Source organism: Macrotis lagotis, chromosome 8 (assembly GCF_037893015.1).
Source record: "Macrotis lagotis isolate mMagLag1 chromosome 8, bilby.v1.9.chrom.fasta, whole genome shotgun sequence".
Classification (NCBI taxonomy): domain Eukaryota; kingdom Metazoa; phylum Chordata; class Mammalia; order Peramelemorphia; family Peramelidae; genus Macrotis; species Macrotis lagotis.
The window spans coordinates 159656446-159672566 of NC_133665.1; the positions used below are offsets into that span (position 1 = coordinate 159656446).

General features: G+C 42.1%; 1 protein-coding gene and 1 pseudogene across 1 annotated transcript in view; one reads left to right on the forward strand and one right to left on the reverse strand.

The window, feature by feature from the left end:
* Nucleotides 1–16121, forward strand: part of LOC141496566 (protein SHQ1 homolog) — a 100431-nt gene that overhangs the window by 82931 nt on the left and 1379 nt on the right.
* Nucleotides 9330–9990, reverse strand: LOC141496304 (clathrin light chain A-like; annotated as a pseudogene).

A 16121-nucleotide genomic window follows, 5' to 3' on the forward strand; every position in this document is an offset into this window, starting at 1 on the left:
TTTTCTCACTTAGTAATTCCCTACAGTCTGTGACCTTTTGTGCTAACTTCTCAAAAAACCCTAACACATGAATTTCAGACAGTATTCACTTTTCATTAAACAAAATCTACAATACCAAAGATACTGTTCAACAACAACAGCAAAAAAATCTTAAAGCTAAAACATTTTTTAACCTGCATCTTTGTTTCCACTATGTCAGATGGCAGCAAGAGGGTATTATTCCCTGTATTAAACCTCTCTGTTCTGGCTGCCCTCTGAAAAGCAAGGGAGAGGTGGTTGGGGAAGACTCCGATTGGTGCGGTCCCAGCTAGTAATGGCGTGAAGGGTGCAGAAACTTGAAATGACCCGGCAGCAGCATCTGCTTGGGGTGCTGATTGAGATCTGGGAGGGTCTTGGAGAATGGGAGGTATCAGAGGGAGCAGCCACCTTTGTCGCCTGATCTCTCCAGCTGATAGGGTGCAGGCTTGCAGCAGTGACCTGCTGGCTGGGGCCTGGAGCCCACAGGACTTGCACTCCTCATCGAAGCATAGTGGAATCTCAAAACTCAAGTTTTACAGTGGATGATGAAAATATTCAGCTGATGCCCAGGAAGCTCTTTACAACCATGGGGTGAAAAACCAGCCACTCCACAAACTCGGTGCAGCTATCCTCCATTTTGTCTGTGCTGTGCAGCTGCTATGTGTGTGGTCACTATCCCTAAGGTGAAAAAAGAGACTATTAATCAAATCTTGTGAAATGCTTGAAGTTGTGGAAATCAAATGTGCCTATGTTCAGTATTGACTCTCCAAAGTGGTCCATGCTTTGACTTGTGAGTTCGCTAGTGGGAGGAACCTGAAAAGTGGAAGGTGGTTTTACTCTGCTTCTTCTATTATCCCATTGGGTTTCCTTTTTATCTTGTCATTCTTACTGTTTCTCAAGACTGAGATACCTATAGACATGCATATATTTGTGTGCAGATGTTGATAATGATGCAGTTGTTATCCCAGCCCAGGTTTCATTTCACCCCAGCTTGAAATGATCTTGGAGGAGTTTCTGACATTGTCATCACGGTTGGCACCGATAGTGCTAAAATGATATAGTAAGAATATTCCTTATTGTTTGACCTATAATTTCATGTATGAAACATGGATTATCTATGTTAATGGGAAATTAATAAAAAGGGAATGGTAGTTTTTGCTTCCTTCCCTTAAAACAAACAGTGGATAGACTCCATATAAAAAGCAGTTAGAGTAAAGGACAGTTACATTGCAATAAAGTGGGTGGTATTGTTGCCTTTATGAGAACCTTTTACATCTCATTAGAATGCTCATAATTATTTCATCTTATCTCTTATCTTAATATTCTTTACAGCTTTTTCAAAGTTATAGACTGTATTTTCTGGTATTTTTATTAAACACCAACTGACAGTCCTTAAATGAACCATTTTTTGAGCTTGTAATGTTGGCTACTACAGTTTTTTTCCCCTCTCATTTTATCATGACCTTAACATTCCTCTGCAGGAATTAAAGTAGTATTTGCCTTTTATTCATTCTTTTTTTCATTTTCAAGAGTAATAACTTTTCCTCGATTATGTGTGATAGTCCTACCATTGGGAGATTTTCTCATGTCTTGGACAGAGTGGAAGAGTTTCCATTTCTGTTCTGTGTTCTGGCCCTTCAAAAACATGAAGATGGATATGGTGTCTTCTTTGTCTTTTCTTCAGACTGAATATCCCCAGCTCCTTTCCTTAAGCCTCATGAGGCCTGGACTCAAGGTCCAACCTGATGGCCTAGCTCTAGAAGTTTCCAGGCTTGGCATTGTGATTCCTTCAGTGTACAGTCCAGAGCTGAATGTGTAGTTTGGCCAGGACAGAGTTCAGAGGACCATCACCTCCCATGTTTTGGCTGCTTCTCAGTGTGATTCCTTTCAACATTCACCTTAAATTGAGCTTGCACCAGTCACCAGTTACCCTGCTGACTGTCCACCCCTTTTCCATCTGTACTTTGTAGCATCTACCTGGTGCTTCCACCCAGTTCTCCACCTTCTCTCCCTCAGTTAAAGCATCCTCTTCACAAAGTACCTCTCCGCTATCCTGAGGGCCAGATAACTTTCGGAGTGAAGTATGGAGAGTACAGGGTCTTTTTTCATTTTCTTCCACACTCACTGCCTTGGAATTACCTATCAATAATCTGATGGCAAGGTGGCAGCATTTCTTCTATGTGTTTGCATCTGGTGAGTGCATGGAAGGCAGCACCCCTGTGAACCCTGTCCTGGCCAGAGAACATACTTTGTTGTGGGCTTCACAATTTAGGAATGAATGACCTTGATGGGCAGGCAGAAACTTGAGAGTGTGACCCTGACCAGGTGAGTCATCTGGCCTTAGGACCGGGCTGGATGAACTGGCCGTGGAAGGGACGGGTGATGCTCAATCTGAGGACCAGTTTAGATATGACCGAAGGGCTGGCACGCTTGGGCTCTAGAAGTGGGTGCAGGATGGAGAGTGTGTCCAAAGCTACCAACAACCTGACCTTTCCAGAGCAGAATGGGCTCTCTTGAAAGACAGAATGAATCCCACCCCCAGAAGTCTTCATGTGAATGATGGATGGCCAGTGGGGGAGCTGCTTTTTCCTTAAATTTAAGGATTTCTTTTTCAATCAGAACCCTTTTCTTTCATCCAATACATGGGACTCTTAATGTCATATCAACCTCTGGTGAAACACTCATTTGAGTTTTTGATGGGGGTTAGAGTGTTCTGTATTTTAGGACCTTAATTAATTGAGCTTGGACAGAGAAAATGGATTTGTTCTAGGGTGAAATAATTGAGTTAGAAATCAAGTGTCTTAATTTCCTGTCTGCTTTTCCAGTTTTCCCAGACAGAGACACATACCCTTCCCCTTTTTCTGAATGCTCTCTGAACTGTCTATACACGGCTATGGATTCAGGGCTTCCGTGAAGTGCTGTGGGTATTTCTGGGAGCCCTGTTTTGGGGGGGGAGATCCTTCTTCAGACCCCTGGGCATGAGTCAGTGAAGCGACTCCTCTTGTGTGCTTGAACCTGCAGGTGCCACAGGCACCTTTGAGGCCCCACCCTTGCTAGAGCCTTCTGGACACCCACCAAGTAGGTTGGAAATGCAGAGAGCTGCCCCCAAAGAGCAGAGCAGTCAAGATAAGAAGTGGCTGCAGTCAAGGCGTTTTGGTGTCCTAATGCAGAGCTCCCATTTTCGTTACTCTCCTAACAATCACTGAGTAAAACAGGTTTTGAGTTTCTCCTACTTTTTTTTTTCAATTAATTTTTTCCACCTTATATGGGTTGAGTGCAAAGAGCACTGAGTTTGGAGCCAAAGGGGACCTGTATTTGATTTTTAGCTCTTCCATTAATTTTCTCTGGGAATTAGGACCAGTTATTTAATCTCTCAGGGCCTCATTTTTCTCATTTGTAAAATGAGCAGCTTGGATTAGTTGACCCATGTGGCCCCTTCCAGCTCAATGGTCGTTTGCTGTAGAAAGGATTTTTGTATGGGTTGGATTAAATTGTTTATGGATGTCCCTTTCAATTCTCATTCTATGATTCTCAGTCACACATGTGGTATACCTTGAAATTTGATGTTTCCAAAAATGGTTGATCCTTTCATCCCATTCATGAAGGTATATGGTTTACCTGCCATTCATTTCTACCTCCTCTTTCAATCTTTTCATTCACACTTGTAGTAATTTTAATGCAATATAGTGTGATTCCTCAATTTCTGTGCTTTAGAGTGATTAGGTCTTCATGATTTGACTATATTTTAAAAAAAAACCAAACTTCTGTTCTTTGATAGATCCATGATCTCATTGGTTTGTTAGGTTAATTCTTTCCACTGATTCAGATAGGAAACCCATATGTGCCTCCTTATCAAACAGTGCCATTCTTGCCACTGTTGGTGACACTTGAAAGATAATGGGACGTGAGGAGTGTACCACAGAATTTGAGAGGGACAAATGGCCTCTTACTCAGAAGTTGATGGGGAATGATTTCTGTAAGTTTCGAGACATGAAACTCCATTTCATTTCTAGACCCAATTCTGGAATATTTTATTAAACAGATGGTTTGTGAACATCGTGAAAATATTCACAAAGTGGCTTCATTCAAAAGTGTTGGCTGGTCTTCTTACTAAAAAGCAAAATACAAGGGCCCTTAGAAGACCTCTCCATGTACCAGATTATCAGGGATAAGGATGTGAACCTTTTCAAACAGAAAGAAGGGTTTCTGCATACAAAAAAGGAAAATTGATTGATGACCTGTGTTTGGAAGTATAAGAATGTCACACAGAGGAGGAAGGAATAAAGATCACTAAATACCTAGAGACGAGAAACAAATTTGAATCACTTCCTGGAGAGGGAGGGAGTTTACCCTTGAGGAAGCAACTGTCACTGTTCCAGGAATGATAAAGATCAGCCACTGAGGCTCAGAGAAAGGAGGGGAAAGGAGGGCTGCTGGGGGACCCACACCGGGAGAGCTGTGCTTATGTCTTCTGGGTTTGTGGCCAGGCTTTCTGCAGATTCTTTTATTCCTGTAGATTACTCATGACACGGTCTTGTTATCTTTGGTCAACCTGCTCTCTAATGTTCTGCAGCTGAGCATCAATGGTCAACCAGTGTTTCCCTTGGCTTTCATCCTCTCCACTTGTTGAGAAGGTCATCAGAGTGTTTGGACTGAGGGGTTTTCTGAGCTTTCTGGCTTCCTGTTAATGGTATTTTTGTTTATAGCCTTTAAATTACTCTGAGAGACCCAGAGTTCGAACTTTTTTACATTTCTTATTTTTTTATTGTCATCAATTTATTTGAATAGGTCAGGTTAGAGCTTTTGTAATTACACAGTGTTGTCTTTTTATCTTCATCTTAATTTGATGTTAATTTTGACTTTTGCCCTAACCAGTTGATGCTCTGCCTGTATAAGGAGAGCTGATTCTAAAGTAACTCCCAGGTCAGCCACCAGTTGTTTCCCATTAAGATATAACCAGTTGTATTTTTAAATTGGTCAACCATGGGCTTCTGAAAAATCTGTAGCCTATTGGCTCTTTCCATGAACACCCCACGCCCATCTTCACATGGCGGGGCACTGAGTAGCAAGGTCTCTGTTGACTTAGAACATTCAGTTTGGGGGCGGGTATGGAAGGAGGACAAGCATTTCCATGGTATTTACTCTTATCCAGACACTGTCCCTTAACCCGTGGGAATTAGGGGCTGTTATGAACCCCATTTTACAGATGAGGAAATGGAGGCAGCTGAGCTTCTGTGCTGCCTGGGATCTGTCAGCGAGTGGATGAAGTGGGATTTGAACTCAGGTCTTCCTGACCGTGCTGTGCTCCAGGGTACCAGCAGCTGCCTACAGTAGATGTTGCTCTATAATCTGCCGCTGTGTTTGGGTTTCACCGGCCTGTTCCATGACCTGAGGTTTCTTCTTTCATTTGAGCTCAGGAGATCCCATTTAGCTGCAGCTTTGTTATTTCTTCTGTTTGCATTTAAATTGAGTATATATATACATATATATATATATATATATATAGTTTGATTTTTTTTTTCCAGTCTTGTAAGGATTTGATGGTTTTTGGGCAGAGATCCCTTGTTTTGAGCATGGGCACCTCAACTCCTGTGTCCAGAGGCATGAAAGTAGGTGAGATTGTTGATACTCTCTACTCTGCAGCCATCACTTTGGATGCAGAAGTCTCAGGATCAATAGGGAGCAACCCCCACCTGCTGGCAGGCAGCCTTCTGCCCAGGCCTTCTGCTCTTAGCAGCACCATCCTGCAGAGGTTCCCAGGCTGGCAGGACTGTCAGAGGGGCTTCCTTCTCTGTGACAACTGGAGCCCACTCATTTCAGCTGGGAGACCAGCTGGACATTTCAGCATGAACAGCTATGCCTTGGACTGGCAAATGCCAAAGATCGGGGCTTGATTCACTGTTTTGTTGAATGTCGAAGCTTAAGAAATGGAGGGATCAAATGTCCATTTTTGCAGATTAAATGTAAAAGTGTGTCATCCACAGGTTCTCTCCTTCCCCTCCCCAGACCCTCCAAGAGAGCTTTTTGTTACACATTTATAGGCCAAGTCTTTGTCTTGGTTACCTTGGAGTAGGAGAATAGACTGCTTTCTTCTAGACTCTTAGCAGCCAGCTTTAGGCCCTCCACTCATTTGGAGACAGTTTCCAGCTGTTTTGCAAGTTGTTGCCACAGTGTGTTTCCCTCTAGTGCCAGACCACAGCTCCAGATACTGTGGAAATGAGTCCATTCAGTTTGGACCAGCTTCATTGAGGAATGCCGTAGGGCCTTAGTGGTTGAAGAATACCTGTGCTGATTTGTCAGCGTCTTGTTCTCTGGAATGTGGGTAGATTGCCGTGAGGGCCAGCTGGAGTTTGTAGTGAATCCCAACTCATCTTCACAATAGGAAGCTCGTTATCATTACTTTTATCAGTACAATGGATTCTTTTTCTGTATTCAATCTGAAATATGGCCCTGGAGATGACAGAGTGAATAGCACCATAGTGCATCCTGGTCAAGTGAAAGCTCCCACTATGATGTCCTTCGCTCTTTTACCTGAAAAACGATCCAGTCACTTCAAGCATCAACCAGTCCCCTACTTTGACGGTGGTCCTCAGAGAGCAAAACATGCCACAAAGGGTTAAATGGTGGCAACTTGTGTTCACATTCTACTTTGCTCATTTTTCCAGCATTAAGGAGAAAATGTCGGTGTATATTTCATTCTCTAGTGTATGTGCATTGTCAGTGAAGTTTTAGGTGAGGTATTTTAAATAAAAATTAAAAGGTGATCCCTGTGTTATCACACATTAAAAACAAACCCTGGGCCTCCCCATCTTTTTCCACCAGGTTGGGGGTATGGGGCCACTCATGTTTTCTGGGGGCTTTTGTATTGATGTTAAACCTAGTGCAGATCCTTGGTCTGCCCACTGTGAAGCTCAGAGTTACATATTCGAGATCCCACAGCTTCCGCCTCCTTGTAGATGGGACACAGGCATGCGCCACTGTGACCAACTTCATTATGCACTTAAAAACAAAGAAGCCTCCATACCATTTAGCCTGGGTACTTGCTTGCATCTGCATAGCCTGGTAGGGTTGGCGAAGCCCTCGACGAGTCTGGAGGAGATGCTTCTCTAAGCTTCTAAATCTGCTTTGAGCTGAGTGGGCAGGTCAGATGATGTGTTTCCATCCCGCACGAGAGTTCCAAGGATGTCCGCAGATTGCTCTTCCTACTGGATAAAGACCTAATCTCCACCCCCCCCCCCAGTTTCTGCATTATGAATAACCCCAGAAAATTGAATACAACTCTGTTTAAAGTCACCGGACTGGCGGGAGCCACGTGAGTATTATCCTGAGTGCTTGCTCCTGAGCTGGTGCATCTGCCATTCAGGTTAGCTGCTGTTGGCAGAGGAAATGAAACCCCGTCCGTTAGTGCAGAATTTATAGTAGCCCTGCTGCTGCAGGAAGTGGTGAAAAGGTGATTGATGGGCTGAGGCAAGGCTCTTGAGCAAGAGACAGGATGCAGGCTTTCAATTTTTACCCGGTTTTCTTTTCTTACACGTCTTTGCTCCGCTTACACTATGGTTTGGCTGTTTATCAATAAATCTGTGGTCCAATTTTCTTGTAAACTCTACACCAAATTTAAAACAATGGCAATAAATAGATATCAACACAGCTATGTTAAGGATGTGCTGCAAAAATTAGATACATATGGTTTGTGGTGGCTGGTTTTTTTTTTTTAACCTCTCACAGAGTATTCACAAAGTATAATGGGGGCTCCTATCATACCCTAAAGACAATGATGCCTCAAATAGAGCCACACTCCCATCGACATCTCATTAAGTGCCTACTATGAGAAAGGCACTATGTTAATCAAGGTGAATACAAAGATAATATGGCACAGATACTCCTGTAAAAGGAGTCTATCTACAGTGTAATGGAGAATTGGGGAATGGTCAAACAGAATGGGGGTGGGGAGGTGCCCTTTATGGAGAATGTTGAACTTGAAGTTGGGGTGCCCCGAGAGTGAGTCCTTCTTCCAATACCTACTAGCCGCACATAGCCCTGGATCATCCATCATCTTACCTCTCCCAGCCTCAATCGCCTCGTCTATAAAGTGAGGATAATAAATGGTACCTTTTGTCTCAGGGATTTTGTGAGGATCAAATGAAATAACGAGAAGTGCTTTGTATACATTAAACTTCTATATAAATGCTAGCTATTATTAAAGAAACTGATATATTGATGAAATGGAATCTATTGACCCAATAAGAAATGATGAATAAGAAGAATTCGGTGAACATCAGGAGGACTTGTAATTTTATCTTTTTATTCTGAACTTTAAACCCCCCAAAATGTGCACTTTGTACACAGAGAAGAACATAAGATTTTGTTTGAAGCCACATCTTCCATTTCATACTATTTGGGGTTTTTAAAAGTATGTATTTAATTCATCTTATTATTTTCTAAACTTCCTTACCTTGTCTGTTTTTCCTTCTGAGTTTGCTTTCCTTCTGCACATTTAAAAATTTGGTTTCAATGATCTTTTGGGGGATATCACTATTGTGGGCTATTCTTTCCCACACCCTTTCCCACTAAAATCTAACCCTTTGGGGGCGGCTAGGTGGCGTAGTGGATAAAGCACTGGCCTTGGAGTCAGGAGTACCTGGGTTCAAATCTGGTCTTAGACACTTAATAATTACCTAGCTGTGTGGCCTTGGGCAAGCCACTTAACCCCATTTGCCTTGCAAAACAAACCTAAAAAAAAATCTAACCCTTTGTCATGAGCATAGTTAAGCAAAATAAATACACACAGTGCCCAAGTCCACCATGTATGCCTTTTTCTGCCTTTCATGTCTGTCACCTCTCTGTCAGGAGAGGAGTAAAATATTCTATCAGAGCTCTTCTAGAGTAGTTGTCCATAGGCATTGGTCTTTCAGGGTGATTTGTCTTTACTGTTTTGTTGTTTTTGAATAAATTGTTCATATTTCATTCATATTAGTTCATAGTACTCCAGATTCTCTGAAATTCTCTTTCATCATTTTTTTTTTTTTTTTTTTGCTATTTGAAAGAAAATTTTATTATCAGTACAGTTGAAAATGACAATGCACAAAAGCACACAAGAGGCTATTTATTGTCCTGGAGGTTTTCACTCCCCTCCCACTTGGAATGCCAGGGAGAAAACAGTTGAAGAAAACATGCAATCACAAACAATGATCAACTCTAAAGACAAGAGGTTTGGTCCAAAAGAACCCAACATAATTAATCCAATGACTGTGCACAGCTTCACTGAGTAAGATTAAGATATTGCAATCGTGGGGTTTCCTTGGGCTTCCCCTTCAGTGAACCAGGGAGGCCTGCTTGAGGGAGCTGAGGACTGAATACATGTGGGACACATCCTTGGCCCGCTTGCTAGACTTGGGGTTAAAGTCACACAGCCGAGCCACCCGTTCCCACTCAGTGCCAGGAGAAGTCTCTTTAACATCATTTACAAAAGCTTCTTCAGCTGCCCTGTTATTTACTTTTGTTTTTTGTAGTTGTTCGTCTTGCCTTGCATACCACTCTTCTAATTCTTGTATTGCTTTTTCTTTCCATTCTGCTTCTTGCTTCTGAGAATTAGCATCAAGGACTTCTCGATGTTTCATTTGTTCTTCTATTTATGGATACTTTCTGGTTCTGACTGTAATTGATCCACTTGTGAAATTAGCCACGTAACTATTGGTTGGGCCATTACTCTACTGGTAGTATTTTCCATTCATCACTCCATCAATAGCGTCCGGGCCTCTGGGGGGCTCCCCTTGCAGGGAGGTGGTCACACTGGCGCTGTTGAGGATGTTGAAGCCCTTGTCATTCTTGATGCCTGCGATCTTGCTCTCCTGCTGGGCTAGGAAGGCCACGGCCAGATCCTCTTCACTGCTCCTGCCGCTCGCCACCCCATTACCCACCGGGGCAGGGACCAGGGGCCTGGGCAGCAGTGCCAAACAGATCCACTTCAGCCATGGCGCAGAGCCGGTGCGGGCAGGTGGGCGGGGAGCAGGTCCAGGGAGGGAAGACGGTCAGGGACGGAGCTCTCATCATTTCTTACAGTACAGTAATATTCAGTTAGATTCATACGACCCCCTCTCAAGGCAAGGAACTTTGTTTTGCTTGCAGCTGACTTCTCCTTAGTATTCCTCTTTCCCTCTTCAGAGTCCCTGATCAGAACCAGCCCTGTTCTCTGTCAGTATTCTGTATTCCATGTCACTTTATTTTTTATATCAACCCTTTTACATTTTCCTCCATTATTTTTAAGCCTTTAATTTTGTTCTAATGTTTTTTGCTGTCCTATAGAAACATTGATTCTGTATGATCTGTTCTAGTTCTCAAAAAGTCTATTAGTTGGGTGCATAGTGCCACTTTATCTTCTCAACTATTGCTGTTCTGCCATTCTGTCTCTCTTTGACTGTCTCTGTCTCTGTCATCTCTTCATTTCTTCTAGTCCTTATGGAATTAATCCATTTTTTTCCCTCTTTGAGTTTGCAGTTGTTAGAGAATTGTTTACTCCTTGTTTGAAGGGATCTCTAGATATCCAATAGTTTCTTTTCATTTGGAGTTCCTGGTGAAGGCCTTGGGCTAAGAGGGCCAGACTTTCCGTCCTGAAGACTCTGGGGGGCCCAGCCCTGAGTCACTTGGCTCCTCCGCTGACCCTACTTCTCAGGTTAGGTGGCAGTTTGAAAGGCTGCTTATTCAAGACCTGGGGCATCTCAGCCCTTGGGTTTGGACAAGGTGCTCTTCTGAACTCTGCCAGTTCCACAGTCTTCTTATCAGGACAGTCCTCTTCTTTCTGCTTTCTTCTGCGACTTGGACTGGTAGTGTTTACTAATGGTCATCTTTCCTATTGCCCATGGGTTTCTATTGTCTTGTGTCACTTTGGGGTGGAAGAAGTAGCTTATGGTAGTCTCTTATTGGATTTCTTGGTAATTATTTCATTTGTGTTTTGCTTTCCTGGGCATCTGGCACATGGATGGTTTGCTTCCTGTTTATGAAGCCATCCTGCTGGAAGTCCGCACCTTTAAATCTGCTGGTCTTCTGTCAGTCCGTATCCTTCTTGACTTCTTAGCTGGTTTGGGCACAGCTGACTTCCCCTTTCTTCTAGACATTGTCCTCTCCTTCGTCTCTTTTGCTGGATTATCGTCCTTCTCCTGCCTGCTAGTTGGGGACCCCTCTCTCCACACCCCCACCATAATGTTCTACCTGAGTCTTGCTCTCTGTCTCCTATTCCTCAGTGATCTCATTACTGCCATGAGTTCAGTCTGATTGCTATGCAGAAGCCCATTACCCTCACTTAGGTGGCCCACATGCATTTCAAAATCAGCATGTTCAAAATAGAACTCATATTGTTTTCTCCTACACATATTCTTCATCAGATGTTCTCCATTTCTATAGCAAACATCACCAACTTTCCAGTTAGTCAGGTTTATGATTTCTCATTCTCTGTCTGTCTCTCTCTCTCTGTCTCTCTTGTCTCTCTCTCTCTCTCTCTCTCTCTCTCTCTCTCTCTCTCTCTCTCTCTCTCTCTCTCTCCTGTCTGTCTCTGTCTCTCTCTTGTCTCTGTCTCATTCTATCTATGTCTCTCTGCCTGTATCTTTATTTCTCTTCTTTCTCTCTGTCTCTGTCTCTATCCCTCTGTGTCTCTCCGTGTCTTTCTATTTCTTCTTTCTCTCTCTCTGTCTCTGTCCTTCTGTCTCTCACTGTCTCTGTCCCTCTGACTCTCTCTGTCTTTCTCCCTCTGTCTCTTCTTTTTCTCCCCTGGCCCCCATATCCTGTGAGTTGCTAAGTCTTGTTGATCCAGGTCCATAAGATCTTAAACTTGATCATCAGCATTACTCTTAATTAGTTTCATTCCTTCCAGACTTTGCCCTCAGTCATTCTTTGTTGTCTTTACAATAAAATATAAAATGTTTAGCTAAGTCTTTCAATCTCTTCCTAACATGATCCCAGGTGTCTACAGAATTTAGTTGATAAGTCAGCTACTTCGTTCCATCTCCTGCCTCTGTGGTCTTTATAATAGTTGATGTTGGAGAGGTTGTGGAAAGACAGACATGCTAAGACCCTATTGCAGGGACTTTAAATTAGCTCAACTATTTTGGAAAGCAATTTGGAATTAAGCTTAGTGAGAACACTGTCTATACCTTTTGACCTAGAGATCCCATATCTATGTATATTTTTCAATATACATCAATAGATCAAAGATAGAACTTTCTGATACTCAATAGAGTATCAAATATTTCTATAGGGCATAGTAGCTTGTTTTTGTAGTAATAAAGAACTAGAAACAAGACGGCTATCTGTCACTTGAAGAGTTTCTAAAACTTTGGGATAAGTGGTATCTGAGTGTAATTATCATTTAGTTAGAAATGAAAAATATAAAGAATTTCAAAAAAATGGATAAGATTTAGATGATACAGAATGAAATAAAAAGAACCAAGAGAAGAACGATGGATAGTTTCTACAACCTTGTAATTAAAAAAAATGACAACAGAAAATCGAACCCATTAATATAATGGCCAGACTTTGCCCCTAAGAAGACTTTGAGGCCTGTCCCTTCCTCACTCCCTTCTTTGCAGAGTGGGTGGTGGGGCTGATGGTCATTTTTCTTAAACCACTTTTTCCACTCTTCCTTTCTCTTTTATTTCTTATTACAAGGGATAGTTCTCTGCTTTGGAAAGGGGAGAATGATATATTGGGGAATGAAACAAGCTAAAAAGCCAGTGACCCACCTTGTCTGGAATTCCCTCCCACTTCCCCTGCCCTTGCACAGTTCAGCCAGCAACAGCAGGAAGATTTGCCTGACCCCCTCTCCCTGTACTCTTCTGCCTGGAATGATTTTACAAGACTCTTTTTTTCTTGTCTCTGTCCCCAAAACAGTGGCTTTCACATTGAAGGTGTCTAATAAATATTTCTTAAGTGAAATGTAATTGCTGGAGGTGGCTGGAAATGTAGATGTCATAGGCTGCAGGCAGGTTAAGGAGGATGAGGACAGGGGAATCTTGAATTTAACCCTTAGTGACCTCCCAGAGAATTGTTGTCCATGAAGCAGCAATGGTGAGGTGAGCCAGATGGGAAGAAGTGGAAGTAATTGAGTTCTCTTTGTATAAGTGTGACTGTGAAAGGGGAAATAGAGACAGAGATGGAGAGAAGAGGTGATAGGAGGAGGAGGTAGCAAGTTAGGGCAAGGGAAGAATCTGGAGGTTTTCACCCCAATAGAGGGGACTGGAGATCAGAAGACAAAAGGAGTTCAACCTGAAAGTACAAGTGCAGAAGAGAAATAAAAACAGAATGAAAGTGCTTTTTAAAAATGGATCACAAGGAAGCGATTATGCATCTCAGTACTTACAGAAAACGTTTTAAATGGATTTTTAAAAAAGTATGACATTCATTATAGCTCACATTCATTGTGCTGTCATTCTTCAGTGAACTCTTCATCACTAGACAAAGATCCTTACATTCCTTATGTCCTTCACTTAACATTTATTCAATGCCTTGATGGACCAGGCACCCTCCTAAGCCATGGAGCCATACTTGTGGCAAAGGGAAGATAAATGATAATCAGGGTTGTTATTTTTTTCTTTTTTTCTATTTGGTATACATTCATTATCTTATCTCTTGGGTATGTTCCATTTCTGTCGTGACATAACGTTGTTAGTATTCTCATTAGTTAATGTTGACAGAGATTTCTTGATATGAAAGTTGTCCACTCCTCATGAGTGTTCCACTGAATAAAGAAAGCATGGGAACTTTATAAAATATGTTTTTCTAAGCTTCATTTCTAAAGAGTTTGGAACACCACCTGTGTATGTCTCTAGCTACAATCAAAACATCTGACTGTCACCCACATTTTACAAATGTGGGCTAATGAGGCAGAAAAGTGAGTTGATATGCTTAGGGGTTTCACAGCCCATGAGCAGCAAAAATAGAATAAGAGACGAGGTTCCTGATTCAGAGTCTGCTGCTTTTATCACTATATAATATATAGTATCTCTTGCCCTTGTTATGTTATATTGTCAGTTGATCTCTTTCAAGTATAATGATAATATTTAGAAACACACTTATCCTTAAGAAGGATAGAAGGTTCCATCAGTTGCTACTCCAGCAAGACCCATGAGTCTGCTCTGTCTTTTTCAGGGTCCAGGAGGTTTGAGTTAATACCATGTTTTCAGTTGTCACTTTTCTAGTTCATTTGTTACTTCTCTAGTTCATCTGATAAGGCAATACAGAGTCTGGGAACTGAAGTGAGAGACAAATGATTTGGGAATTTTGGAGGTATTAATTACATGGTAAAAGAAAATTGGAGTAAAGAGTATTTGAAAGTAAGAAATAATTAAGATCTGTCACTTGCTATAAATTGGAACACAGTTAAAATGGCAAATGTCCATCTTTTTGTCTAGTATATTGAATAATTGAATTTTCATTAAATCAGGTGTCATTTTTAAAAGAGAATTTGCATATAAAATAAAAACTCATGATTTTTGTTATATGCTTGGTTCAACTGCCCCAGGAATCTTCTTCTCAGCATGGGCAAGTCAACTTCTTCACTTGCATTTCCTTATCTCTAAGAGATATGTATTGCCTAGCTCATCAGATTATTGCAAGAGAGAAAGCGATGTATGAAAAACATTATGGACACCACATAAATGTCTCTGCTTATTACTGTTGACTGCCATGTTAGTTTGCTTTGTGTAGTAGACTCAGGGGCAATATAGACATCACTGTACGTCCCCTGTTAAACTCCATCCATCAGATGATACCAGGGTAGGAGAGACCCCGGATCAACATGGAAGCCGCTCCCTCACTGTCACCAGGTATCTCCTTGCACCAAAGGATCTCTTCACCTTGATTAACCCATACTTGGCTCATTCATTCTTATTTTATTTATTTAGGTTTTTTTTTTTTTTTGCAAGGCAGTGGGGTTAAGTGGCTTTCCCAAGGCCACACAGCTAGGTAATTATTGAGGCCGAATTTGAACTCAGGTCCTCCTGACTCCAGGGCTGGTGCTCTATCCACTGCGCCACCTAGCTGCCCTTCATTCATTCTTTATCAGGACTTGTTATCTGAAGTTCTTGAACTTTAAAATTTTAATCTCTGTATTTCAGTATAATTGGTTTTCTTTGTATTCATGTTCTATTTTGTTTTTATGCTTTAAACCTTATTCTGAGAAGGGATCTGTAGGTTTCATCAGAGGGTTGGGAAGAGGGGGTTCATGACACACAAAACCCCCTCCTCTGTATCATCAGATAGTACCTAGTCTGCACTAGAAAATCCCATTTTACTCCAGTAGCTTCCCTGCTTCCAATCCCCTTCATCTCCTAGCAGATGGACCATTTTGATTTGGGGCATCTGCATTGAACTGTGAGAGGTGGGGGGGATTCCTCGGCTTCTGGGCTACAGGTAGCAGCCCTTGACCATCTTGCTGCCTCCCTTCAGGGTTGTATGCAGTTAAATGAGTGGTAACGAGTGAAGCCCGAATGCTAAGAGGGGTGCGGACACATTTAAGTCTTGATTCTTCTCACACATCTTACAGTGATCTTTTCAGACATTTACACTGAAGCTTTCCTAAAGGTTTCCATTTCCCATTTCTTGGGTTGTTTGTAGTTGACTCTTCAGTGAAGACTCATTTAGTAATAGAGGATTGAAGCTGTGCCCTGAGGTCTTGTAAAATCAGTACATGTATGATCCAGACCTCCACTGACTTCGGGGCTGTGGCTTTAAATGTAACTCTGATGCTATGTACCATTTGGGATGTGTGGATGAATATTATGTTAAATGAACCGAATACTTCAAATTTTATGAATTCTTGGGCAAAAGGGATTTTTACGTGCTTGTGAAATCATTCATCCACTCTTCTTCCTCTTCACCAGACTTACCTCCTCCATTTCCTAGACTTTTGGTCTCAAGCACAAGGTGAACTTGGCCTGTGGGAAAATTAGTCTTACCCCACCCCTGTTGACACCCTTACCCTGATTGGTTCACACTCTTGTAAATTTGGCCCACCTTCTGCCCTGTGCAGCCTTGTGTTGTGCCAGAGGGCTGGAAGCCATTGTAGAAATATTAATGCACGACTGTGTCTGCATATGCACAAATGAAGCCCCCCA